Genomic DNA, 25,339 nt, shown 5'->3' with positions numbered 1-25,339 from the left:
GACAAGTCTTTAAGATCCCAGACACTATTCTTCCTGATAGCTCACCAGGCACCATCGAGTTTCTTCACCACATTTTGCTACAGCACCCACATCTTCAGTGATCCCTTCATGAAGGAGCATCAAGCAGGGCCAAGGGACCATTCTATTTTGTCTTATAGGGTCACTATGTTTGAATGAATACCATGCAATGAGTTTAGTTTTTTAAAGACTGCTGAAGCAGCATTCGTGGATTTGAATTGTGTTGGCAAAGAGTATTGACGATACCGTGGGCTGTGGGAAGAATTATAGCCAGCTTGTTGCTTAGAATGGAGGGTGGTGAGACGTCACCTCATTTTCTTAGGACATGTTGTCAGGAAAGACCAGTTTCTGGAGGGAAAAAAAACATCATGCTTGGTAAAGTAGCGGTGCAGTGAAAAATACTAAAGCAGTTGTTATTGTTGCTAGGTACCATTGAGTCGCGGTGACCCTATGTAAAAGACAATGAAACACTGGCTGGTCCTCCACCATCCTCACAATTGTTCTGATGTTGGAACTCGTTAGTGCGCCCACTGTTTCAATCCATCTAGTCTTCCTCCTTTTTGCTGTCCTTCTCCAGGGACTGGTCTCTCCTGACAAGTCCAAAATATGAGTTTAAGTCTCTCTATCCTTGCCTCTAAGGAGTACTCCGGCCATACTTCTTACTTCTTCCAAGACATATTTGTTGTTGTTGTTCTTCTTTTGGCAGTGCATGGTACTTTCAAAATTCTTTGCCAGCACTATAATTCAAATACATTGATTTTTCTTCAGTATTTCTCATTCAATGCCCAACTTTCACATGCATATGAGGCAATTGAAAATACCATTGCTTGGGTCAGGTGCAGTTCTTTGTTAAAGAATATAACAGAATCCAGAATTTCACAACATAGTTTTTACACTACCTGGGCACAATGCAAAAGTACTTAAGATATGAAGACCCAAATAAGTGTGATCCATTCTCAAATGAAAAGATAATCAACAGAGATCAAACACAGGTGTTAAAATTAGCTCATTTAAATTGTAAATGAACTTTTGAACTAAATTCATTGACTTAAAGGAAAATAGCAATGAATGAAAAGATAGAAAATCTTAGCAGAGATATAAAGACTATAATGCACAACATAGGGAAATTCTGAACTGAAAAACACGGTATTTGAAATAGAGTATTCACTGCCTGTACTGAAGAGCAAAATATAAATGACGGGGTGGGAGGGAGTCAGTGAACTTGAAGGTAAATCCATAAAAGTTTTCCAATCTAATGAAAGAAAAAGAATAGAGAGAAAAAGATGAACAGAGTTTCAAGGAGCAGTAAAAGAATTCATGAAAGCTCATCCATGCCATTAAAGTTGACCATACTTTGAGAAGGTAGCTCTTCCCCAGTCGTATTTTGGGTCCCTTTTAACCTGAGAGGCTCATCTGCTGGCACTTTATCAGACAGTGGTCCAATACTACTCATAGGATGGCTAATTTTTCAAAATGGATCACCTCTTCCCTCTGTCCTAGTCCATTTTTATTCTGGAAGCCCCACCTAAATTAGTTCACCCTGCAAGTATTTAAAGTACCAATGACATTGTTTCCAGCAGCACACAAGCCACCAGCGTGTGACAAATTGGCAGATGAGCAGAGAGTAAAAGGCCTGATAGACAAGTCGTTGTAGTTTTAGAAAGAGAAATGAGAAAGATGGGAGAAAATAATATTTGAATCAATGATGGTGCATAAGAAAGAATGAAGAAGAACTGAATTGTGGCGAAGAATATTGAGTAGACTGTGGACTGCCAGAAGAAGCAGCAAACCTGCCTTGGAGCAAGTACGGGCAGAATGTTCCTTCACTGGGAGGCTGGTGAGACTTTATCTCATGGGCTTTGGGCATGTGATCAGGAAGGACACTCCCTGAAAAAGAAGCTCATGCTTGGGAAAATGAAAGGTCAGTGAAAAAAGGGAAGACCTCCGGAGTGACGGACTGACGGACTGACGGACTGACATGGCAGCGGCAACAATGGACTCAAGCACAGCAGTGACTGTAAAGGGGCTGCAGAACTGAGCAGTGTTTGGTTCTACTGTTCCGATGGTCACCATAGTGGAACAGACTAAAAGACAGTAATGTGACCCGAGGACAAGGTATGTGACTAATGTGACTTGGCCTCGCTGAGGGACACAGAGTGAAAGAACAGTTATGTGTCCTGTGAGTGCCTGCTAAAGAGTAGCCTTAAAGGAGGCATCAATCATCAAATAGACAAAATCATTTTGTCTATGAATGCCAATTACCCTCTTGGGCTACCCAACCCTGCCTTTGCTCAATAGGTTCACGTTAGCAAGACTGAAGATTATGAATAGGTTCAGCAACACGGGATAAACTGAATTACCCAAGCAATCTGATTTTTGTCACTACTGAGCGCCCTGCCAGCAAACTGTAAGGCCCAACAATGAACCCCAACATGATAACCTTGAGAACTCAGCCTGCCACGCGGTGATGTTTGTCTGGCGATGGATCACTTTTCTCATGGGAGGGAATAACACTCCTGTCTCACTGGAATAGACCCTTACTCTGTATATAGATTGGGCTGTCCTGCCTGAAATGCTTCTGCCCAAATCACTAACCCTCGACTCACAGAGTACGTTATTTGATCCTATAGGATTTAACATAGCTGTGCTTTTGACAGGCAGTTAATTTTACAGTATATGAATGCAGCAATGGGCTTATGCTCATGAGATTCCCTGGTCTATCGCCCTGAGCAATTGGTCCGATAGAGCAGTGTAATCGTCTTTTGAAGATTCAGTTGTAGCACTAACTCAGTAGAAACACTTTATTGGGCTCTAGGATGTGGTAAAGGCTCTGAATCAATACAGGTACTGTTTCTCCCCTAGTCAAGATTTGGCTGTGTAGCAATCAAGGGAGAGAGAAGGGTAGTTTCTCTCATTACGACCCTAAATGGTCCAACACAAAATCTCAGCTTACTGTCCCCATAGTTTTGGATTGTGCCAGTCTATCAGCGTTTGCTTTAACCAGAAGACATAAATTGGTTCCATAAATTGGAATTGGAGACTGCCGCTTGGTTACTTTGGCGTCTTCATGTCAAAAAAAAAAAAAAAACAACTGACAGAAAGAGAAGGGGATTACAGTACAAGCTAATGTCATTGATCATGACTCCGGTAAGGGACTGTATGGCGACTCCACAGTGGATGCAAAGGAAATTATGTCTGAAGCACAGGACATCTTTTGGGGCGCCTCCAGCACTCTCCTGTCCCGGGAGAAAAGTCCATGGAAAACGACAACAAACAATTCGGTGCAGACACAAATAGTACTTACCATCAAATAATGATTCATGTCACGCCGCCAGGTAGCGATCGATGACCGCCCAAGATGCGTGCTGAGAACAAGTAGACTACAGACTGGGTAGTAGTTGAAATGATAACTATCAGCCATATGGCCAATTTAAGAAATGGAGACTAGTCCTCAGGAGCATCTCCAAAGAGAAACTCCACTAGAAGAGTCTTATAAATGCCATGGACCCTGGAGATGTGTGTGTTCTCTTTCTTTGGGAATCAGTGAACACATGCTAGTGTCTTGTTAAACAAGGCTAGTTGTGCATCAGTGAAGGTGGAAGCATTCTATTTCCATTTTCTTTATTTGGAAGTAATGGTTAAATGAGGGGTGTATAGATATTACCTTGATAAAGGGGAAGCTATGCTGGATCATTCTATTGACAACTTGACTAAATTGAAAACTTCATCTCCAGAATCTTCTTCCCTGCATAGTGATGTTAATGTAGGCCAGAAGGGGAGCTTGAAATGACTTGGGAGGCAGAAGTGAAGCAGAAGCCATTATTCTCAGTGTCCTTCTTCTCCTGACTGCACATCCAGCTCATCTCCCTGGCTGTCCATCTTGATGACCAACTGTGGTCCTAGACCAGTGGTTCTCAACCTGTGGGTCACGACCCCTTTGGGAGTTGAACGACCCTTTCGCCCGGGCCACCCAATTCATAACAGTAGCAAAATGACAGTTGTGAGGTAGCAATGAAAATAAGGTTATGGTTTGTGGCTCACCACAACATGGGGAACTATATGAAAGGGTTGCGGCCTTAGGAAGGTTGAGAACCACTGTCCTAGACTATCAGTGGTAGACCCACAGTGATATCAATGACACGGGAGAGCAGGATTTCAGGGATGCCTTCAGATAGCTTTTTGTTTACCGATGTAAGTCTAGTGTCAGCACCAGTTTCAGGCAGCTCGTTCTTATTAAATATATATGGATGAATGAGTGCTTTTGTTGTTATCTACTGCTCTATTGACCTTAAACTTGTGGTGACCCCTGCACAATATAGTGAAAGGCTGCATGCATCATCCCCATGATCATTGGGGGAATGGACTGTTGTGATCCATAGAATTTTCATCAGACTATTTTTAGATATAGATTGCCAGGCCTTTCTTCCTAGTCTACATTGGTTTGAAAGCTCTGCTGAATCCTGTACAGCAACACGCCAACACGCAAGCCCCACTAACAAATAGGTGGGGACTGTGTGAGGAATATCTTGGCCAAGTATCAAGCCCAGGACTGCTACACGAAAGGCCAGACAACTGAGGCTCAGAATGGTTACAAAATGTGTCAGAAGATACCAGGCTCGTCAAAAGCAGAACTAATATCAAGATTCTCTGATTCAAAATTTCTTATAATTTTCCATTTGTTACGTGGTATTCCAATGATAATATTCCTCTCTGTGGCCTTGAGGCCTCCTATTAAGGAAGATGGGTCACCACCAGCTCTACTGGAGCCATGTGCAAAAATTTGGCCAGAATTTCTGTCCTTGTCACGTGCTCAAACTGGCCCGGAAATATGTCCTTAAAATGTGCCACCAGTGTTCTGTCAGCACACGAAGGTTTCATCAAGTTAGACAAAGAAATATCCCTTGAATATATTATCCAAGACATCTAGCCAGGAAAAGAAACAATACAAACTCTTTGTATGAAAAATACATTTTTTCAATGAAAAATTATATTTCAAATTCCAGATACTGTCCTGAACACCTTTTCTGTGGTGTTTATGATTCACTCAACCACATTAAAATGAATGAACGAACACCTGAACAACGTTTAAAATTCCCACACTGAAACAAAATTGAGGTGCAGGAGTTCCTGAGAATTTCACCAAGGCTGTGCAGTGAAAAGTGGCCGCACATTTGAACCAATTCTGCCTGTCTTCAGAGTGACTTTGCTTTCGCATCCTGTTGCTTTGACTCTCAAAGAGGGTTTGTGTTAGGCCAGGTTGACTAGAGAAGCAAATCCAGTGACACTCACATATATGTGTAAAAGAGAGCTTGATATTAAGAACTCATTATATATCAAGCAAACATCCCAGGCCAGGCCAGATCAAGTCCGTAAGTTCAATGCTAGCCCATTAATAAGTCCCTTTTCAGACTCACGGAGCCACAGTGATACAGAGTGCAGGAACATCACCAGCTGGTGAGTACAATGTCTGTGGACCCAATGGAGTGATCTGGCAGCGATCCGAGTGACTCAATAGCAGGAAGGTGAAGGCAGAGAGAGAGAGAGAGAGAGAGAGAGAAAGTTCCCAGGATCTTCCTTATGAGAAGGCCACACCCATCATGAGGTATCATCAGGCTGTGACCTGATTGACAGGCTAGACTCCACCCCTATACTTATATATCTTCATTGACGTGAAACTTGTGTAACTACCATGGGGTTGAACAATTCCCTCCTCCTTAAAGTTCTCCCAAAACAACTCTTCACTACCAAATATCTTAGCATTTCTAATGAGGCTCTATCTCCCTTACTTGCTCTTATTTCCCCATTTCTTACCTTCACCCCAAGTTCCAAGCATGGTGAACATCTGGAAGCTTCCCTGAATTGCACACTATGTTTCCTGTGTCTTTACATGTGCTGCTCCTCATGCTTAGAATTCCTTCCATCTCCAATCTCTTACCACCCAATAAGTGGGAAAGGACCTTATTTATGTGTCAACACTATCTCAAAGCCTAACTGTGACCAATCCAACTTTATACTTCCCATTTGAGCATATAAAGTTCCCTGTTCATCTGTCTACTGTTACATTAATCCTACAAAAGTGATATCATTAATGTATAGCTCTTACCACACATGGGCCCTGGTGACGTACTAGTAATTACATGCTGGGCAACTTAACTCACAGTGGCCATTCTAACCTTGTCCTATAGAGTCACTATGAGTCAGCATCAACTCAACGGCAGTGAGCTTGGTTTTCTGGGACCACACATAGAGGAGGCAAAGTGGTGCTATGGGCTATGAGTTGGACCGGTGACTGCAAGATCAGAAGTTCAAACCCACCAGTGACTCTGTGGGAGAAAAATAGGACTGTCTTCTCACATAAACATTCACAGTCTCTGAATCCCTATATCAGGTCACTGTGAGTTGGAGTCCACTGGATGGCAAGGGGGTTGGCTTTGGTTTTGCCACACAGGCGTCACCATCAGTTGGAATCAACTCACGAGCAATGAGTTCAGCTTGGCTCTGGGTTACTCTACCCAAACACTGAACTCATCTGGATATCTTACTCTAGATTTATTCACCTTTGTGCCTGCCACACCTGGTGCAGTGCCTGAGACATCATGGGAGTTTAAGAATGAATGAGCGGGTGAGTGAATACAGAGATGTGTGATCCTCTTCCACAAAGGAATATAGAACATCTGAAAATGAACTGAGTGTTTCTGCCACAGTCCAGCAGTACATGACCAAGCCCTCCGGTAGTTTTCCATCCTGCTATTAAGCACATCTTGTTGGATCCGTGATTGGGTAATGTCAGAAAGCCAAGAGTGAACGACTGGCCTAGACTCCGTCTCTTGGACAGTAAATAAACCAGAAATCCAAGTGAGCCTCTTCCATCATTTGGAGGGAAAAAATGGTGGGAAAGCCTCATAAAATACCTTAAAGGTATATATCAAATCCAGAAGGCATTTTCATCAGTTTTGTATAAAACAAGCAGACATCTAGTTTAATCTCACTTCCCTTTTGCTGTCCCTGAGTCATACAAAGTGGGGTGGGAATCTGTCTGTTAACCAATTAACTTGATTGTAGCAAACAGCCAAATGAGATAATTAATGATCATATTTGCCAAATTTCCACTTGGCCTTTGCTGGGCAGATTCATCCCTGAGGCTACAGATACATTTACAAGAGAATTTCCCAATTGTCCTGGTAAATCCTTCCGTATCTTAAGTCTCACATCTTCCATTACTCCTTCTGGCTCTTCTCCTTCTCCTTAGAAAACAGCTAGACAAATGGGAATGCTCACAGGAGTGGGACAGTTACCTCACTCCTGATTCTAAGAGAAATCTGGTGGCCTCAAGTTTGGCAGATTAGCCCAGGCTGAGATGATCTATATCAGTGTTCTGCCCACCCTCCACCACAGGATTGAGAGGAGCGGAGATCTCTACCTGCAGACCACCAGCTGAATGGGACTTGATGAAGAATAGATACTCTTCCTCTTTGGATAGGTAAACAAAAAACTCGATATCAGTTGCTATCAAGTCAATTCCAACACATGGGGACCTCATGTGGGTCAGAGTAGAATGGTGTTCCATGGATTTTCAACGGCCGTTTTTGGTTTGGTTTTAAAGTCGATCACCAGGTCTTTCTTCCAAGGCATCTCTGGGCAGAATTTAATTTCCAGCATATTAGTTAGCAGCTGAGCACTTTAACCATTTATGGCTCCCGGGGACTCCCTCCCTATGGCTGCCTCCTGCCATTTTACATGGTTGGGTGAAGTCATAGCTGTTGCTTTCCCACAGTTTTATTTTGGGGGGGATCACTGTTGGGTGATAGAAGGTTACGTGACAGAGGCTTTGTGTTTCTAGATTAAAACCTGGAGGTCCGAAAGAGGTAGACTTTTACCATAGTGAATTTGGCCTATGTGAAGGGATCAGAAAGGTAAAGAGTAGGGAGGGGGTTGGAGATAAGGAGTGAACAGTGCCCCGCATATATTTTCATCATGTGCTAGAAGGCTTAAAGACGGGAGATGGGGGAAACTGTAGAGTTGTTACGGCCAGAGCCATTCCTCACTGCAGTTACATTCAGTTCCTTGGATTGGCGTACTTAAGAATTCTCAAACTTTCCAAGAAGCACATTCTCAAGTGTCAAAGGTCTAATATACACCATATTGAACTTGTCCTGAGACTTCAGGCATTTGAAAAGATGTGTACTTGGTGAGCACCTACTTCATACTAAAAGCTGCCCTGGGTACTATAAATACAATGGGGAGCAAGGTAGCTCACAGTTTAGTTAAGAAGCACTAGTACTTGCTCAATTCTCAAAAGCAGGTATTAGAGCCTCATCTCCTTCAGCACGTCCCAGCTCCAGGGTCTGCAGACAAGGTAGAAAAGCTAAGCTTAAACCTAAATGTAGAAAATAGATGAACTGTGCTAGGGTTGGGGCAGGATTGTTATTGTTGTTGGTAGGTGCCATCGTCGGCTCCAACTCTGTTTGACAGTATGTATAACAGAACACCACACTGACCAGTCCTGCGTCGTCCTAAAACTGTTATGTTCGAGACCATTGTGGTAGCAACTGTGTCATCCACCTTGCTGATGGTCTTCCTCTCTTTTGCTGCCCCCCTTCTTTACCAAGCATGATGTCCTTCACCAAGGTTTGATATCTCTTGATAACATGTCCAAAATATGTAAGAAAAGTCTTGCCATCCTTGCTTCTCCGGAGCATTCTGATTGTACTTCCAAGACAGATTTGTTTGTTCTTTGGGCAGTCCATGATAATTTCAATATGCCTCATTGGCACCATAATTCAAAATACATTGATTCTTCAGTCTTCGGTATTCAATGTGTAAGTTGCACATTCATATGAGGCGATTAGAAAAACCATGGCTTGGATTGGATACACCTTATTCGTGAAGGTGGTATGTTATTCTTCAACACTCAAAAGATCTTGTGCAACAGATTTGCCTAGTAAAATATGTCCTCTAATGTCTTGGTGGCTGATTCCATGATCACTGGCTGTGGAACCAAGCAAGTTGAAATCCTTGACATCCTCCATGATTTTCTTCATTTATCATGATTTTACCTACTGGCCCAACTGTGAGGATTTTGGATTTCTTTACACTGAGTTGTCATCCGTACTGAAGGTTCCAATCTTTGATCTTCATCAGCAGATGCTTAAGTCCTCCTCACTTTCAGCAAGCAAAGTTGTATCATTTGCATATTGAAGGTTATTAATCAGCCTTCCTCCAATTCTATTGCCAAGTTCTTCATATAGTCCAGCTTCTTGGATTGTTTGTTCAGCATGCAGATTGAGTAAATATGATGAGAAGGTATTAATTACCCTGATGCACACTTTTCCCAATTTTAAAGCAGGCAATATTCCCTGGCATGCTTGAATGACCACCTTTTGGTCTACGTACAGATAACACATGAGCACAATGAGGTGTTCTGGAATTCCCATTCTTTTCAATGCTATCCATAATTTGTTATGATCCACACAGTCCACCATATTTGCAGGGTCAATAAAACACAAGTAAACACTTTTTTGTATTCTTTGCTTTCAGCCCAGATCTATCTGACATTGGCAATGGCATCCCTTGTTCTGCCTTCTCTTTGACTCTGCTTGAATTCCAGCAGCTCCCTGTCTATACACTGCTGCAACCCTTGAAAACCAGTCTTCAGACAAGTTTTACTTGCATGTGCTATTACTGATATCGTTTTATAATTTCCACATCCTTTTGGGTGATCTTTCTCCTGTCAGTTAGCCAAGTAGCTGTCTTCCAAATGTCTGAGATGAGCGAGTGCTTCTGGGGCAGCACTACATCAGCCTGTTGAAACATTTCAATGAATAGTCTGTCAACTCCTGGAACCTTGTTTTTCACTAAGACCTTCAGTACAGTTTGGAATTCTTCATTCGGTATCATCCATTCTTGATCATATGCTACCTTTTGAAATGGTTGAATGTCAACCAGTTCTTTCTGCTAGAGTGACTCTGTGTATTCCTTCCAGGTGCAGGGTGGATGACTACAAAATGGTAATGAGAGGGATGTTTGTGAAATTGTGGTGTTGGACACATGGTTCTACAAATCTGTCAAAACTCATTGAACTTGTATTTCAAGAAGCGTGAACGTCAATGTATGCAAGCTAACAACTACTTCCCTCTTCACCTTCTTGCTTCACTAGTTGGCAGCTACTTGAGTCTGGAGTGGGTTCCAGCTGGCATTTGACCCATGGACTTGAGTTGGCCTGGGCTGGTCAGCTTTCTTGATACAAAATTCTTTGATATAAAGCTTTTTTTTACATGTATATGAGTGTCACTAGTTTAGTTTTTCTAGAAAACTCAGCTTAATGCACATATGGGGGGGGGGAATTCTTTAATACATAGCTTGCAGACTCCTCATTCCAAGAGATGGAATTTAATTTCATCCTTCTCCATCTGAATGTGGGTTGGACCCATGGCTTACATCCAGAGATTCGAAAATGGAAGGGGTAGGAGACGATTTAACTTTGTACTAGAGATCAAAGATTATGTTACTCCAGTGAGCAAGGCTAGAATCATCAATTATAAGACGTGTTCATACTTTGTACTCTCTCCTATGATATAAAGAGAAAGACAATTTCAACTTTGTGTTATTTTGTACAAATAAACAAAGAAAGAACCCTGGTCTAAGCATGAAGAAAACATCAGATAAAGCTGAATTGAGGGATATTCTACAAAACACCTAACTAGTAATCCTCACAACTTTGTGTCAATCAAGAAAGGAGAGAGTGAGAAGCTGTCAGAGATCAGAGAACCTAAGCATGACAACTAAATTCTATGTGGTACCTAGACTTTTAATTTCAGTTCATGATGGATACACTTCCAAGCCTGTCAAAGCCCTCATGAAAACAACTAGAAAAGCCGCTGAAAGGGTGAACAAGCAGAAGAAGAAGAAGAAAAGGTTTAATCATTTGAAGACATCAGAGTGCATCCAAGTCGGTCAGGATTTGGGGCACCAAATCCCAGTAGAAGGAACACTGTTGAAGAAATGGGACTTTCAGCATGCAGCGTTCCCCTCAGGGCGTTTGCCAAGCCTGTGTGGGAAAGAGGCAGCAAAGCCAGGGGAGTGTCCTCAAACTTCTCTTGTCTGAGAGGCAACACTGGGAAATTGTGGGCAACAGAGCTGCCAGGTTTTGAGAGGCATTTAGGAGTGAATGAAAGCACAGAGGCTAGGCTGGCACTTGGCAATGACTTTCCATTTTTCTTTCTTTCTTTCTTTCTTTCTTTCTTTCTTTCTTTCTTTCTTTCTTTCTTTCTTTCTTTTTATCTTGAGGCATTTTCTCCTGAGCTGGGAACTTTCTCAGGGGTTTCCCAGGGCTCAGAAATGAGCGTTGGGCTCCAGGGCTCACCCACATGAAGAAGCTCTAAGAAACACTCCAGTTCTCAGATCGTGTCTACTAAAGACAAAAATTAGTCTTAAGTTTTTTCAGTTGGTTATCAAAGTAAGGCTATCTGTCTTTCCATTGTTTTCTAGTCCATAGTATAAAATAGCAGTTAAAGTAGATAATATAATTTAGAGCTTACACCATCCAGCATTCAATCCAAAATTACCAGGCATGCCAAAACACAAGGTTAAAGGAAAAACTAGATAGTAGCTCTACCAATGCCCAGGTATCCATATATTAAATTTATCTGACTCAACCTTTAAAACATTGTAATTAGTTTGTTCAAAGATATATTATTTTTCACCAGAGAACTGGGATCTAATACTCAAAAAACAAAATGGAAATTATAAAACTAAAATTATAATTGAAATTATAAGGATAACAAATTAGATATGGCTAAAAGGAGGATTAGTAAAGTGAAAAAATGGGTCCATAGGAAAGATCCAGGAACTATGTCATAGAGAAGAAAAACATTAAATAATAATATGAGGTAGATAATATGATGAAAGAGCTAAGATACATGGAATTTGAATATGAAGAGATAATGGCTGAGGATTTTCTAAAACAATTAAGAGTCATCACACCACAAATTCAAGAAGCATGACAAACTCCAATCAGAAAAATAATCAAAAGGAAGCCATGCCTCGATACGTAATATTGTATGTCCAAAAGCAAGTGAAAATCTAAAACATTCAGAGGAAAAGCTACCTTCAAAAGAGAAAATGTAAATCTAACATCTAAGAAGAAGAATGAATATTAAGAACTATGGAATGTCATCCTTAAAGTGGTAAAAAAAAAAGGGGGGGGGATAAATGCCAATATAGAATTCTAATATATATATTCCACTAAAGTATGAAAAATCTAGCCACTTATTAAAAACTGACCTTCAACAAAGGGTCAAAGACCATTTATATGAGGAAGAGCTGGTCTCTGTAATAAGTGGTGCTGGCCAAACTGGATATCCCCTCGAAGAGAAGTGAAGCAAGAACCCACCCCTCACAACATACACAATAACTCATTCTAAGTGAATCAAAATCCTGCATGTAAAATCTAAAACCATAGAGTTCGTGGAAGGAAACCTAGGGACACACCTAGACGTCTTAATTAGTGGCCTAACTTGAATATCAGACACAATTAAATATGTATGTTAGCTCCTGAATATCTTCTTTGTAGAAATATCTGTTTATATCCATAAACGACTGGCTCTAAACCAGGTAAATGAGGCAAAAACTCCAAACCCATTGCCACAGAGTTGGTTGTCACTTACAGTGACCCCAGATAGGGTTTCTGAGGCTGTAGACCTTTAAGTGAACGAACAGTTTCCCAGGGAAGAGCTGGTGAGCTTGGACCACTTACCCCACCTGATACCTGCTACAGTGTCCCCCTAGGACATGAGACCACCTACCAACTGCCAAAAGGGAACAAAGATTGCCTCCAGACTGAGGTGAGAAATGCAGCAGCATATCTGGCAAAGGCCTGATCTCTAAAGTGTATAGAAACCGTCAACACCTCAACAACAAGACAAATAATTCAATTACAGACAGGCAAAGGGCATGAACACACTTCAGCAAAGAAGATGTTCAGGAACTAGCAAACACGTGGAAAGATGCTCGTGATCAATGTTCATTAGGGAGAGCTAATGAAAATTACAATATGATACCATTTTACCCCCAAAATAACAGCAGCGATTTAAAAAGAGAGAGAGATAGAATAACAAATACTGGTGAAGCTACGGAGGTTGGAATGCTTTTACACTCCTGGTGGGACTGCAGACCACCATGCAGGTACAAGCTCTATGGGAAATGGTACGGTGCTTTCTTTAAGAGGTAAAGACAGAAGAAACCCCATACAATCCAGAAACCCTAACCCCTGAGTATATATCCTAGAGAAATAAGAGCGGTGACATTGAGGAAATGGCATGGATCTGCCTGACTTCCTCTGGCTACACAAGGGAAGAGAATTCAACTCCACACCAATCCACAAGGCAGAAGTCAGATGGGCATTAATCCTGCATCTTTCTTCACCTTATTCTGGCAAAAACTATTCCTCCCACAGTACTCTGCTTCCCGGATGCGTTCAGTCATTCATTGCAAATGTCACAAAGAACTCACAGAAAAGACTCACAGTTATGGGGGCTTATCAGGGAAGTAAACAGTCTACCATGAGTTGGGATCAGAAAACATCATAGATACATTGTTAATCCATAACAGCACTCTTCTCAGCCAGCAGCCACACCTGCCGCTGGTCCTCAGACTCTGCACATAGGCCCTTAGCCTCTGCCTTGTCATATGGGCCTGAAAAATTTTCCTCTGCCTTACAGTCCCATGGCCTGATGTCCTTAAAAGGGTGCCTGTGGGCTTGAACAAGTGGTCCATAGTTTATTATGGTCTACATAATCAATAAAACACAAGCAGACATCTTTCTGGGATTCTCTTTTAAACCAAGATCCATCTAACATCAGCAATGATATCCCCTGTTCAGAAGAGGGCATGGAACAAGGGACATCATTTGTATGATACCACTCTTATGAAAAGATACGAATAGTTTTATAAATAGACCATTCATAATTGCCAGGGGCAAAGGTGGGGAGCGAGAGAGAATAACGAATGAGATAGTGCACACATGTGAATTATAGTGAAGGGGAAGACAGTGCACACTAACACTCCTCCACTGCCATCAACTCCTAGCGACCCTATAAGACAAACTAGAGCTACCCCTGGGCAGTTCTGAGACTGTAACACTTTAGGGGAGTAAAAAAGCCTCATCTTTATCCCAATGAGTAATGGATGCTTTTGAACTGCTGACTTTGTGGTTAGCCGCCCAATGCATAATCCATTAGGCCAGCAGGGCTCCTTAGGCAATACTCAAAATGTACCGTGACATGGCCAAGGCAAAAGAAGACACTGAGAGCATGCAAGAATAAAGGACAACATGGTAAATTCTATAACATACATAATCCTGAAACAACAGCAATAACGATCAATAATTTGTGAGTACATACATAGCTATGCATATTAATAGGTGAGGGAGGCGATACGGGACTACACCCACAAGCGCACACAGATATGACTGTGAGTACTTCTACATACAAATTTATGAATGCTGTAAATATACTCACATATATAATAGAGCACATGGATGTGCGGTTATAGAAACTACTTAGATAAAGAGATTGAATTACAGAACTTGAAGACTAAGGACCATCGTCTCAGGGGACAACAGTCAGCTGACAAAAGTCAACCGCTAAAACAAAGTTTGTTATGATAGTGTCCTACATCCTAGTCTGGTGAGTAATGTCTGGGTCTTAAAGGCTGGAGAGTAGCCATCTAAGAAACAACTATTAGTTTCTTCTGACTTGGAGCAATTACTCAATGTAAAAGGTGAAAAATTTATACGACCTGAAGAGAAACCAGAGTATAGCAATTACTCAATGTTAAGAAAACCAAAATCTTCAAAACTGGACCAATGGACAACATCATGTTAAATGGGGAAACGGTTGAAATTGTCAAGGATTTCAGTTTGCTTGGATCCACAATCAAAGCTCATGGAAGCAGTAGTTAAGAAACCAAATAACATATTTCAATGGACAAATCGGCTATGTTTAGACCTCTTTGAGGTGTTGAAGTGGGACGGTGTCACTTTAGTCTTAGCCAGGCCATGGTATTTATGGTATTTTCAACCACCTCATATGTATGTGAAAATTGGATATTGAACAAGGACGACCACAGGAGAATTAGTACATTTGAATTATGGTATTGGTGAAGAATACTAAAAGCACCATGGACTGATAGAAGAACAAGTAAATCTGTTGTGGAAGAAGTATAGACAGAAGTTTCCTTTCTCTTGTCCATCAGATTACTGTGAGTCAAACCAAACTGGATGGGACCCAACGACAACATCAAGAACCTGGAACAAAGGAAAAGGAAGAAAACTAAAGATTCAAAGAAACAATTAGACCGAAGGACTAATGGCCACATGAGTCACAGCCTCCTCTAACCTCAGACAAGAAGAGCTAGATGATTCCCATCACTCTGACCAGGGCCACAATAAAAGTCCCGGTTAGAATAAGTTTAAAAATGTAGAATAAAATTCAGATTAAAAAAAAAAGACCCAACTTACTGGTCTGAAAGAGACTGGAGGAAAGTCTGAGACTTATCGCCATGAATCAACATATTAACTTGAAAGTGAAGATGCTCCCCTTCAGTCAATCAGTAGATGAACCTGTAAAATAAGCAATCACACCCAGGAAGAATTCGGTGTTTGGAAAGGAAAACAAATGACAAAGTCAAAGACAAGAAGGAAGGAGGGGCAGGGCAACCAAATAAATGGGAGACCCAGGGAGAATGCTGACACTATGTGGGGATTGAAGCCAATGTCATGGGACAATCAGGATGTGAATTATTAATTGCAAAACTAATTTTCTTTTTATTTTTAAATCATTTCATTAGGAGCTAATACAGATATAGCATTTCATACTTCAGTCACATCAAGCAGTATTATATAATCCTGCCACAATTAGTATCAAAACCTTCTCTTCCTACCCCCTGAATCTCTCAGGGTCACTTATTCTACTTGCTGTGTCTATAGATACATCACTCCTGGATTTCATCTACTAAAACACAGAAAAACATAACAAAGATTCAATAGGGTTACACCAATGATAAAATATATGGGAGATAAACTCCAATATGAGAAAACGGAAAACACAGAAAATGTTGCAAACCAGATCTTTTCTAAGTAAACTTTTGCCTAAAACACAATAAAAATAATTTTTAAGGGAAAAAGAAAGATTTTCCAGGTGGCTGTGCCAACAGATTCACATTAAGGAAATACTAAAGATATTTCTACAGACGAACAAACCCAGATGAAATAAACAAATTCTTAAAAAAGACAAACCATTGAACAAACTCAAGAATAAATAGAAAACCTGAATAGATGCATACCTATTGTGTTAGTCCGGGTTGACTAGAGAAACAAATTCATGGCACTAATATGTGTATTAGAAAGAGCTTTATATAAAAGAGTCATTGTATATTAAGAAAACATCCCATAGTGTCTGGTGTCTTAAAGGCTTGAAGATAAACAAGCGGCCATCTAGCTCAGAAGCAACAAAGCCCACATGGAAGAAGGACATCAGCCTGTGTGATCATGAGGTGTCGAAGGGATCAGGTGTCAGGTATCAAAGAAGAAAAAGTCATACATTGTAAATGAAGGTGAATGCAGATTGGGGACCCAAAACCCATCTGTAGGGATCGTGGGGAGGAGATGAGACAGTCAGGGTACAGGGTAGTAACAGTGAAACATACAACTTTCCTCTAGTTATCATGGTCCCAATTCTACCTTATAAATCTGGCTAGACCAGAGGATGTACACTGGTTCAGATAGGAACTGGAAACACAGGGAATCCAGGACAGATGATCCCTTCAGGACCAGTGGTGAGAGTAAGAGTGGTGATACCTGGAGGGGAAGGGAAGGTGGGTTAGAAAGTGGGAACCAATTGCAAGGATCTACATATAACTTCCTCCCTGGGGAACAGAAAAGTGGGTGAAGGGAGATGTCAGACAGTGTAAGATATGACAAAATAATAATTTATAAATTATCAAGGGTTCATGAGGGAAGGGAGAACGGGGAGGGACGGGGGGGGGGGAATGAGGAACTGATACCAAGGGCTCAAGTAGAAAACAAATGTTTTGAGAATGATGATGGCAACAAATGTGTAAATGTGCTTGACACAATGGATGTATGTATAGATTGTGATAAGAATTGTATGAGCCCCCAGTAAAATGAGTTTTTTAAAGAAACAAAAACATCCCAGCCCAGAACAGATCAAGTTCATAGTAAGTCCGATATTAGCCCATATGTCCGATACCAATCTATAAATTCCTCTTCAGACTCACACAACATATGAAATGATGCCAAAAGCAGGAGGATCACAGACCGACCAGTAGGTGGAAAGTCTTGTAGATCCAGTGGCAATGGAAGCATCTTAGTGCTGGCATGGGGCTCCTCCAGCTCTAAGGTTCTGGCTGCTATTAGTATTACTCCATGTGGCTTGTTAACAGGAATGTCTTGCAGGGAGTCAAAGCAGAGAGAGTCTCCCGCCTCCAGGGAGGAATACAGGAGTTCCCAGAATCCTCAGGAGAAGGCTATACCCACACAGAGGCTTCATTGGCTATGGCTTGATTGGCAGGCTAGGCTCCACCCCTTCACAAATTGACAGGAAATTAAGTAACTGCCACACCTGTACAAATTAAGACTAATTATTTTAAAACTTGTCACAAAATAAAAATCTGCAATTATGAGTCAGCACATCTCTCAATAACAAAATATGCAAGGTAAAAACAGGAGAGATAAACTTGAACAACATGGTTAACCATCTTGATTTAAAGAACTTATACTTAATGCCAGAGAAAATAATTTTTAAAGAACATATATAATATTTATTAAAATAGACCATATCATTTTGTGACCATATCCTAGGCATGAAACAAGTCTCAATAAATGTAAAAGGAATGTAATGATCAAAGGAAATTACCTGAAAACATGGAATTAAGCTAAAAATAAGTACAAAGAGAACTAGAAAATCCTCAAATGTTGGAAATAAAGCAATCCCTTTCCTTTAAAAAATAAATTCATTTTCAAATAATATAAATGTGACACATCAACAATTTTCACTTACAGCTACTGCTGTGCTCAGAGAGAAATTTATAGCCTTAAAATGCATATAGGAAGGGGCTTGAAAATGTTCATGGACAGATTCCACTATGTTTTAATCTTTTTTTTTTCATGAACTTTTTGAAGTTCCCATGTATTAGAAAATGAGAAAGGTAGAAAAATGAATTTTCTAAATATCCATCTCAAAAAGTTAGAACATGAACGGTAAAAATAAAGCTAAGGAATGTAGAAGGAAAGAAATAATAGATAAGTGCTCAAATTAAGAACATAGAAATCAAATTATAGCAATTGAATGTCGACAAACTAAAACTTGAATATTTTAAAACAGCAATAGAATTCAAAGACTATGGACTTCCGGGAAGATGGCAATGGAGTAACACAAACCAGAGGGACTCCGCAGAATTCAGCCTAGGAGAGTTGCTTAGAGGGAAATTCAACACTGCTGGATTGCAGGAGGAATATCATAGAGATAAGTAGGAACAGACCCACAAGGTTTTGAGGGGCTAGGGACTTTTGGATTATCTCAGTGGAGGCCGGCTAGGGCTTGACCTTGGCCCTGGCACTGCCTCTGCCAGAGCTGGGACCATTTGGACCTTGTAAATGGGCTTAATCTCAACACAGCCCCTCCCTCGGGGCAGGACCTAAATCCTTGCAGCTCCAAGGGCAGGGGTCAGGATTCAGCTACATTGTTACTTTTGTTTCCCTCTCTTCTCTCTATTCCCCCCAAAGTCTTGGAGCGCTGCACAGAGGCTTTTTCTCAAAACAGTCATAGCCGCATTGGGGCAGGGACTAAACCCTTGCAGCTCCACAGGCAGTGATCAGGCCTCAGCTACATTTTTACTTCTGTTTCCCTCTCTTCTCTATATCCCAGCACAGTCTCACTGGGCTTACTTTTTAATTTTTTCTCCTCTTTTTCTCGTTCCTGTTCTCTCACACTCTGCTGCTGACCTCCAGACAACTCCCCTTATCCTAGGGCATTTACACCTGCACCACACACAGCTAGGTAAGCTCCACCCTGTACAGCTAGGCTGAGGCTGGGGAAGTCCTGCCAACCTCCACCAGGGGATACTCTGCCCACCTTCCTACTGAGGAATTCCTGCCTGTGTGCCTGGGGGCCTAAGGTAGCTCGACCAACAATTGTCAATGTTCGAAGCTGTTGCAGGAACCTCTGCCCAACCTCCGCAACACCAACGCAGGCAACCCACCAGCCTTCTGGGGCACTTCCCTGGGAGGGAAGCCACAGGAGGATAAAGAGGTAGGTTAATTCCATAGTGAAATTAGCTGTAGGCAGTTAGAAGAAGCATCCCTACAAGTCTCACAGAGAGATCCAGTGCTCTTCAACTCCCTGGAAAATGGCACCTGGCTCCTCTAAACAATGCAACACAAACAGCCATTAGCCCCATCGACCTCAATGGAAAAAAAAACAGGAGAAACAAAAGGCAATGGCAGAAGATGTCCTGAACATAATGATATGTATAGAAGAAGCAGACATTGAGCTGCCACAGAAAGAAATTTTCAGAATGCTGCTTGGAGTCATACAGGATATGAGGGAAATAATACAGAAAAATGATGAAATGATAGATGAGATAAAGGCCACACACAAAGGGAAATACAGGAGCTTAGGAAGGAGATAACAAAAACCAGTAGCAGAAATACAGACCTCAAGAATCAACTGGAGGAAGTAGAGAACTGAATCAATGACTTGGAGGAGAGCCAAGCAGACTTTTACAAATGTGAACAAAAATCTAATAAGATCATCAGAGAAGCTGAAGAAAATCTAAGAGCTAAATCTGATGCTATGAAGTGGAACAACATTAGAATTATTGGCTTATGAGAGGAAGACACAACAAAGAAGTCATCTGTAGACAATGGGTGCACAAGTAATGTGGCGAAGAAAGCTGATGGTGTCCTGCTACCAAAAGATTTAGCACATGAAGTTGCTGAAGACAACTGGTACACAAGCAGATGTGGTGAAGAAAGCTGATAGTGCTCAGCTACCAAAAGATATAGTACCTGAAGTCTTAAAGATAAACTAGCAGCCATCTAGCTGAGAGACAACAAAACCCACATGGAAGAAGCACATCTGCCTGTTCCAACTCTTTCACTGAGGATAAAGTGGGTGCATAAACAAAAGTTGTGAAGAAAGCTGATGGTGCCCGGCTATCAAATGATATAGCATCTGGGGTCTTAACGGCTTGAAGACAATCAGGCAGCCATCTAGCTAAGAAAAAACAAAGCCCACACAAAATAAACACACCAGCCTACCCCAACACAAATGCTGAAGACAAAGTGGGTGCATAGGCAAATACGGTGAAGAACGCTGATGATATCCAGTTGTTAAAATATATAGAATCTGGGGTCCCATAGGCTGGAAGATAAAGGGCCATCTAACTGAGAAACAACAAAACCCACATGGAAAATGAACACCAGCCTGTGAGATGACAAGCCATCGAAGGGATCAGACGTTAGGCATCAAAGACCAAATAAATAAATAAATAAAATCATAGCATTGTGAATGAGGAGTGCAGAGGAGGAAATTGGACATCCCCTTGCAGAAGGGCTGTGGGGAGGTGACAAGCTAGTCAGAGTGCAGTGTAGCAATGATGAAACATACAATTTTCCTCTAGTTCTTAAATGTTTCCTCCCCCCCCCACTATCATGATCCCAATTCTACCTTACATATTGGCTGGACCGGAGGATATACACTGGCACAGATAGGAACCAGAAAGACATGGAATCCAGGACAGATGAACTCCTCAGGATCAGTGGTGAGAGTGGCGATATCAGGAAGGTGGAGGGAGGGTGAGGGAGAAAGGGGGAACAGATAACAAGGTCTACATATAATCTCCTCCCTTGAGGACGAACAGCAGAGAACTAGGTGAGGGAGACATCGAATGATGTAAGATATGATAAAATAATTATTTATAAATTATCAAGGGAGAGAGGGGAGCAGAGAGGGAGGTGAAAAATGAGGAACTGATACCAAGGGCTCACGTAGAAAGCAGGTGTTGAGAATAATGATGGCAACATACGTATGAATATGCTGGACACAAATGATGTATATACGGGTTGTGAAAAGAGTTGTATGAGCCCCTAATAAAATGATTATAAAAAACAAAGAAGTCATCTGAAACAGAGAATTCTCAGAGGAAAATGTCCCCAACTTAATAAATGAAAACCAGTCAACCATTCAGGAGCTTGACTGGATCCCAAGAGGAAGTCACCAAGGGACATAATAGTTAAACTATCCAACTTTGAGGAAAAGGAGAAAATCATGAAAGCAGCTAGGGAAAAACAATGATATATAAAGGTTCCCAAATAATATGCTCAGACATATCAGCAGAAACTATGAAGAAGAGGAGAGAGTGGAGTAACATATTCCAAAAATTGAAGGAAACCCATGCAAACCCAAGAATAGTCTACCCAGCCAAATTGTTGATCAAGTTAGATGGAGAAGTAAGCGTCTTCCCAGAAAAGGAAAACTCAAGGAATGTGTTAGAAGAAACCCAGCCCAACATAAGATCCTTGCCGACCCAGTATGGGCTGAAGAACAACATTCACCAAGCATAAATAAGAGACCGCACATAGAACAACCTCACAAGAAGGCAACAAAGAGAAAACAGACCCCAAGATAGCATTGGCTTAAGAATGGAAAGAAGTCAAGAATGATACACACACAAACATGCACAACAAACTAATGAGAAAGGTAAGTAGGAAAACACCCAACACAAAAGGTATAAGATGACATCACAGAGTCTGTAGCAGATAATAACCTTGAAAATCAATGGCCTGAACTCAGGCAATAAAAGAATGAGAATAGCAGACTGGCCTAGAAAACACAACCTACCAATCTGCTACCTACAGGAGACACAGCACAAGGCTAAAGAAAAAAAATAGGTTGAGAATCAAAGGCTGGAGAAAGGTATACCAAGTAAACAGCAATACATAAAAAGGAAGGGTTGCTATCCTTATCTCGGATAAAATTGACCTCAAAGTGCATACCATAAAAAGTGATAAGGAGGGACACTATATAATGCTCAAGGGAATGGTAGACAAAGAACCACTAAGCATTGTAAACATATATTCCCCGAATGAGAGACCCGCTGAATACGTCAACCAAACACTCCAAAAATTAAAAAAGAAATCACAGCCTCAACAATTATAGTGGGTGACTTCAATACACTGCTCTCTGAGAAAGATAAATTACAGGAAAAGAAACTCAACAAGGAGGCTAGAAATCTAAACACTACAATTTGACAATTTGACCTGATCGATAATTAAGCTTTTCATCCAAATACAAATAAATTCACATTCTTCTCAAGTCCATATGGCACATATTAGAAGATAGACCACATGCTGGGGCATAAGGAGAATCTACATAAATTTAAGTACATTGATATCATACAGACCTCTTTCTTTGACCACTGTGCCATAAGGCTGGAAATCAACAAAAGACAAAGAAAACAAGAGCAAACAATTGAAGGATGAACAACTCTCTACTGAAAAAGGAGTGCATAGTGGCACAGATCAGAGATGAAAAAGGATATTTGTAGAAACCAACGAGAATGAGCACACGATGTACTAAAACTTGTGGGACACAGGAAAGGCAGTCATCAGAGGAAGTTTCGTAGCAATATATGCACACCTGAGAAAGGAACAGAGACTCATGAATGATATGCTGGCATAAAATTTACAACAACTAGAGCAGAGTCAGCAGACAATCCTACTAATATCAAAAGAAAAGAAATTTTTAAAATCAGGCCTGATATTCAGGAGAGGGAAAATAAGAAAACTATGGGAAAAATTAATGCTGCTAAAAGTTGGTTCTTTGAAAGGATAAACAGAATCGACAGACCACTGGCAAACCTAACCAAAGAAAGGAGGGAACAAATCTCAATAGCAAGAATAAGGGATGAAAGAGGGGTCATTACAACAGACCCTAATGAAATCAAGGGGATAATTACAGTACTACGAAGGCTTGTGCTCCAGTGAATTCAACAATTTGAAAGACATGGACAAATTCTTGGAAAAACAATCCCTCCCTAGACTATCACCAATGGAAGTCAAGAATCTCAACAGACCCATGGCAATAGAAGAAATAGACAAGGTTATCAAGGGATTGCCAACAAAATAATCCCCTGGACCAGGTGGCTTCACTGGAGAATTCTACCAAGCATTTAGGGAAGAACTAACACCAATACTACACAAAATCTTCCAGAACATAGAAAAAGACGGCAAACTCCCGAACACCTTCTATGAAGCTAGTATAACTCTAATACCCAAACCGGGCAAGGATCCCACAAGAATCAATAACTACAGACTAATATCCCTAATGAGCATTGATGCAAAAATCCTTAACAAAATACTAGCCAACAGAATACAAAAGTATATAAAACAAATCATTCACCATGACCAAGTGGGATTCATACCAGAGATGCAGGGTTGGTTCAACATACGGAAGAGCATTAGTATTATTCATCACATTGACATGAAAAACTATAAGAACCACATGATAATATCAACAGGTGCAGAAAAAGCATTCAACAACATCCAACACCAATTCCTGCGGGTGTAGGAGGCCTGGTAGGACGTGATCAAGGATAATGTATCCAAGAGGAATTACTGAAACTCAAATAAAGACTGAGCATGATAGTGGGACAAGAGGAAAGTCAAAGGAAATAGAGGAAAGAGCTAAGAAACAAAGGGCCTTTATAGAGGTCTAAATAAAGGCATTTATATATGCAAATATATTTATATATGAGGATGGGAAATAGATCTATGTGCACATATTTATAGGTTTAGTATTAAGGTAGCAGAAGGACACTGGGCCTCCACTCAAGTACTCCCTCAATGCAAGAATACTTTCTTCTATTAAATTTGCATTCTATGATGCTCACCTTCCTGACACAACCACTGAAGACAAAGGGCAAGATATGATAGATAATAATTTATAAATTAACAAGGGTTCATGAGGGAGGGAGAGCGGGGAGGGAGGGGAAAATGAGGAGCTGATGCCAGGGACTTAGGTGGAGACCAAGTGTTTTGAGAATGATGAGGGCAATGAATGTACAAATGTGCTTTACACAATTGATGTATGTATGGATTGTGATAAAAGTTGTATGAACCCCTAATAAAATGATTTTAAAAAAATCAAAGACTACTTTCCACCTGGCACAGCCATCAGGCGAGCCATGATGGGTGCCTACAAGTGCACCCAGGAGCTGTGTGGAACGCAGCAGCCAGTCGAATGTGATGCACCTTCTCCTGCGGATCTGCAGTGGGCAGCACCGACACCGGTCTGACAAGGAGGCACTGGACTACAAAGCCAAGCAAGGATATGTCATCTATCCTATTCGAGTCTTTCATGGTAGCCACAAATGGCCAGTGCCCACAGGTACAACCTGTGGCAAACCTGTCCATTATGGTGTTCACCAGCTGAAGTTTGCTCCAAGCCTTCAGTCTGCTGCTGAGCAGTGAGATGGATGCCACTGGGGAGCCCTGAGAGCTCCAGATTCTTACTAGGTTGGTGAAGATTCCATGTACACATTGTTTGAAGTTGTCCTCATGGATCCATTCCACTAAGCTATCCGACGAAATCCTGACACCCAGTAGAATCTACTGAGTAGATGACTGAGCGAGTCCACAAGCACAGAGAGATGCGGGAGCTGACGTCTGCGGGCCACAAGAACTATGGCCAAGGAAAGGGCCACAAATTCCACCCCACGATCCGTGGTTCCTACTTCACTGTTTGGAAAAGGCGCAGTACCTGCAGCTCCCCATTACTACGAATTTACGATGTGTGTAAAACCCACGCCTAAATTGAGGACAGTCACGTCTAAAAAGAGAAAGAAAGAAAAGAACACAAAGACTGCAGAGTACAGTAGGTACACAGAACTCTTCCAGACACTGGAAATGAGGATATGCTTACAAAACCTCACTATGAGACTGGAATATCGCTGATGAGACACATTACGGGAAATGAAAATTAGTCAAAAATCTGAAAATACTTATAAATGCAAAAGTCCTAAACAAAATAACTAGAAAAAGTAGAGAGAAAGCTGGAGGGAGGAGCAGTAAGATTATGTTAACAGAGGAGGGACAGTTTTGTTTAATGCACTGCTGTCAAGTTCATTCTTACTGATAGGAACCTGATATAGGGTGGCCGAGGCTATAAGTCTTTTTGGGAGTAGACAGTCTCATCTTTATCCCCTAGAGCAACTGGTTGGCTTGAACCACCAACCTTCTGGT

The 25,339-nt window shown here is 41.2% G+C and overlaps 1 pseudogene; it reads left to right on the top strand.

Moving 5' to 3' along the window:
- Positions 1-24,285: 24,285 nt before the first annotated feature.
- Positions 24,286-24,909, top strand: LOC142440521 (large ribosomal subunit protein eL15-like; annotated as a pseudogene).
- Positions 24,910-25,339: the final 430 nt, after the last annotated feature.

Source organism: Tenrec ecaudatus, chromosome 2 (assembly GCF_050624435.1).
Source record: "Tenrec ecaudatus isolate mTenEca1 chromosome 2, mTenEca1.hap1, whole genome shotgun sequence".
NCBI classification, from domain to species: Eukaryota; Metazoa; Chordata; class Mammalia; order Afrosoricida; family Tenrecidae; genus Tenrec; species Tenrec ecaudatus.
This window is presented reverse-complemented; position numbering and strand designations above follow the sequence as displayed.